The following is a 4,806-nucleotide window of genomic DNA, read 5'->3' as shown; positions in this document are numbered from 1 at the left end:
AACTTGTGAGCTCAAGTGATCCACCTGGGTTAGCCTCCCAGGGTTTTGAGATTACAGGTTTGAGCACTTGACCTGGCCTCATTTTGTGAACTTTTCAGTATCTGATCATTAAAAGAGACCACATACTGCCTCATTTGTCCAAAGAAAAAATTAAGCTAGACAATCTCTATGGTCCCTCTAGCTGCTAAATTCTGATTGGTTGGTACAGAAATTAATGGTTCATAGGGAATAAGTGTACCATTTATTCTACGTTGTATGCATTATCTTAAAAAAAAAAAAAAAAAAAAGGAAGAGGCCAACCACAGTGGCTCATGCTTGTAATCCTAGCACTTTGGGAGGTCCAGGCCAGAGGATTGCTTGACGCCAACAGCTTTAGACCAGCCTGAACAAGAACGAGAACCCATCTCTACAAAAAAAAAGAAAGAAAGAAAAATTATACAGGCATGATGGTGGGTATATATTCTATAGTTCCATCTACTTGAGAGGCTGACGGAGGACGATCACTTGAGCCGAGGAGTTAGTTTGAGGCTACAATGAGCTGTGATGATGTCACTGCACTCTACCCAAGCGCCAGAGCAAAACAAAAGGAAAAACATGTTTAGCCAGCCAATATTTAAATACATGCTGTATGTCTCCAACAAAGGTTTAATAACCAGAATCCACAGAGAACTCAAGCGTATTAGCAAGAAAAGAAAGAGTGAGCCCATCTCAGAGTGGGCAAGGGACTGGAAGAGAAACTTCCCTGAAGAAGACAGGCGCATGACTTACAGATGTATGAAAAAATGCTCGTCATCCTTAATCATCAGAGAAATGCAAATCAAAACTACTTTAAGATATCATCTAACTTCAGTAAGATTAGCCCACATCACAAAATCCCAAAACCAGAGATGTTGGCATGGATGTGGAGAAAAGGGAACACTTCTGCACTGCTGGTGGGACTGCAAACTAATACGTTCCTTTTGGAAAGATGTTTGGAGAACACTTAGAGATCTAAAAATAGACCTGCCATTCGATCTTACAATTTCTCTACTAGGTATATATCCGGAAGACCAAAAATCACATTGTAACAAAGATATTTGTCCAGAATGCTTATTGCAGCCTAATTCATATTTGCTAAGTCATGGAAGAAGCCCAAGGGCCCATCAAACCACGAATGAATTAATAAATTGTGGTATATGTACACCATGGAATGTTATGCAGCCTTAAAGAAAGACGGAGACTTTACCTCTTACATGTTTACATGGATGGAGCTAGAATATATTCTTCTTAGCAAAGTATCTCAAGAATGGGAGAAAACGTATCCAATGATGTACTCAGTCTTACTATGAAACCAATCACAGCCCAAAAATAAGGGGAAAGGGGAGAGGGAGGAGGGAGGACGAGTGGAGGGAGGGTAATTGGTGGGACCACACCTACGGTGCATCTAACAAGGGTACATGTGAAATTTATTAGGTGTAGAATATGAATATCTTAACACAATAACCAAGAAAATGCCGTGAAAGCTACGTTGACCAGTATGATGAAAGCATTTCAAATTGTATATAAAACCAGCACATTGTACCCCATGATTTCATTAATGTACACAGCTATGATTTAATTTTTAAAAATGTAAAAAATAATGCAGACTAAGATACAAATAAAATATATACATATATAACAATTTTTTTAAAAAAAAGGAAGATTGAGACTTTACCTCTTACATATTTACATGGATGGAGCTGGAACATATTCTTCTTAGCAGAGTATCTCAAGAACAGAAGGAAAAGTATCTAATGTTCTCAGCCTTACTATGAAGAGAACTATGAAACCAATTTATAGCTTTCATATGAAAACTATAACCCAATTATAGTCCAAGAATATGGGGAAAGGGGAGAGGGAGGGGAGGGGAGGGGGGAGGATGGGTAGAGGGAAGGTAATTGGTGGGACCACACCTACGGTGCATCTTACAAGGGTACGTGTGAAATTTGCTAAATGTAGAATATAAATGTCTTAGCACAATAACTAAGAAAATGCGGTGAAGGCTATGTTAACCACTTTAATGAAAATACTTCAAATTGTATATAAAACCAGCACATTATACCCCATGACTGCATTAATGTACACAGCTGTGATTTAATGAAAAAATAAAATAAAATAAAATAAAATAAATTCATGCTGGACTTTGGATCTACTTTTCACAGATTACATACATTTTCTTAATTACTTAGATATGTTTTACCTGAGAATCAAACACCTGATAGTACCCTTGCCCCAGCAGAATTTTCCATGGAAGCAAAAAATAAGTAGAAATTCCTATTTAGCTAGTTAGATTGTTGCTTTTGTAAAGTAGAAATGATCTTGGTGAGAATCCAACTCTCATTAAAGCTACCATTAGTGATTTCTAGCCTTCACTACCATGTACGCATAAAAATATATATTAAGAGGCAATTAAGTAAGTCGTAGTCGTGGCAGAAAATGTATGTTTTGGCATCCTCTGAAATGGTGTTATTAATTGCTTCCTCGCAGTATTGCTCTTTTCCCTTTATTTTTAGTCCATAAACCGTGACCTCAGCTGATCTGGGACAGTAACAGACGCAATGCTTTGCTCACATAAAAAGGAAAGCACCAAGGAAGTTGCCTCGAAAAAATTTCAGGTTACTGAACTGGTTCAACTTATGCTAATTTAGGCATAGAATTATTTTAAAGTTCTCCAGTATTCTTAGCTGAAAGGAGAGATGACAAGCACAGCATTTCAAGTGTTACTGCTCTATTGCTTTTTTGCTAGGTGTGAGACAGTGCTCTGCCCTGTTAAATCAAAGCAAATAATGTTATAAAGTCATTTATAGATTTACAGCTCAACCCAGAAGGTTGATGCTAACTGAGAAGTCTCCAGAATTGGATCAAATTTTCAATTCAAATGAATAGAGCAACTACGCGTCCTGTGCCTCATAAATCTCCAAATTTAGCTCAAAGCCTGTTCCCTTCCTCCAGATGGCTAGTAGGGGGTGGGGGGGGGTGGCAGAATTAGCAAGCAAACCCAAAGAGACACGGTTCCTCTATATTCAGTGGTGTCTGTCTCCCAACCAGCTTTTACTGAAGCTAGTGACAGAAATTACCCAGGTAAGCAGTGAGGACTAAGTATGAGGAAGGTTCTAACCCCTCAGGAATTTCCCTCTGTAGAGCTGTTAAATCAGAAGATATTTTTTTCCTTCAAAACTAAAAGATCAGGTGGACACATCAACAACAAGTTATTTGCCCAGAAGATATCTAGTATCACTTTTTTTTCTTTTATTGAGACAGAGTCTCATTTTGTCACCCTTGGTAGAGTACCGTGGCGTCTTAGCTCACAGCAGCCTCAAACTCTTGGGTTTAAGTGATTCTCTTGTCTCAATCTTCTCCCAAGTAGCTGGGACTACAGGTGCCCACCACAATGCCTGGCTATTTTTAGAGACAGGTCTCCCTCTGGCTCAGACTGGTCTCGAACGCATGAGCTCAAGCAATCCACCCGCCTCAGGCTCCCAGACTGCTAGGATTACAGGCGTGAGCCACCACGCCTGGCCCTACTTTTCCACCCTGATAGTATTCATCTTGTCAGAACAGCTTATGTCACCTCACATCAAATGACTTTGCACAAATCTTTGGGGTTGGATAGAAGATGAATCACTTCTGTCACCCTCATCTCCCTCATCCCCTGGGAAAAGATGTGTCAGGTGAGGCTGAAGAAGGTAGAAAAGGAAAGAACAAGAAGGAATCAGACTTCACCTCTTTTCTCTTCAAATCTCCAAGTTTCTTACTATCAAAACAATTTTATGAAGATATTGGATCTGTGCATTAGACGGAAATTACAGTCAATGAAGACAGGCAAGTGTATAGACCACAAAATAGTTAATGCTGACGTACCGCTTGCTTTCCAAACTCTTCCAGTGACATTTACATCCTCCTTGGAGAAGCTGTATTGATTTCTTTACCCATCATCCTATCCTTATAACCCGGGAAATTAGAGATTGAAATTAGGTGAAAGAAATTTTTGTTCGCAGGAATTGAATTTCACTTTGTCTCCATGTGGGTGATAAAAAAAAGCATGAGACTACGCACCATTGGTCAGACCATCCTTTCCTTTGCTTCATTCTTGATCTTCTTCTCTTCCTAAATTTTGTAATATTTCTTCTCCATCTTTTCCATCTCTGAATGTTTCATGGACCTGAGAACACTATGTCTCGTGAGTATGGCAAATGATAAAAAGCTATATGCTGGAGCAGAGGAAAAAGTAAAAAGTAGGATCACATGTTTATAAGTATGTGAGCACCTGGAATGTCCACACACTTCTGGTTGCCATGTGAGTTGGACAACTACTTTGGAAAACTGTCTAGCTATATCTAATAAGACTGAACATGGGCACACTCTACAACTCAGAATTCTGCTCATAATAGAATACACACATATGTACGCCAAAAGGCCCATAGAAGAATGTTCACAGCAGCGTTAGTCATTAACCAAACCCTGGAAATAACTCAATTGTCCATCAACGATAAAGTGGACAAATACATCTTACAATGAAATACAATATAACAATCAAAATGAGAGAAATGACTGATGTACATGAAGTTACTGTTGCACATAACTTGGATGATTCTCACAACTACTCCGTAATATTGAATGAAAGAAATTATTTTAGAGGCTCGGCGCCTATAGCTCAGCTGGCTAGGGTGCCAGCCACGTGCACCTAGGGTGGTGGGTTCGAATCCCCGGCCCGGGCCCGCCGGGCAACAGTGACGGCTGCAGCCAAGAGGTGGCCGGGCGTTGTGGCGGGCGCCTGTGGTCCCAGCT

This window comes from Otolemur garnettii, unplaced genomic scaffold (genome assembly GCF_000181295.1).
Source record: "Otolemur garnettii isolate 467f Iridium unplaced genomic scaffold, OtoGar3 scaffold00007, whole genome shotgun sequence".
Taxonomy (NCBI): Eukaryota; Metazoa; Chordata; class Mammalia; order Primates; family Galagidae; genus Otolemur; species Otolemur garnettii.
The sequence above is the reverse complement of the archived record's forward strand: the minus strand, read 5'-3'. Positions refer to the sequence as shown.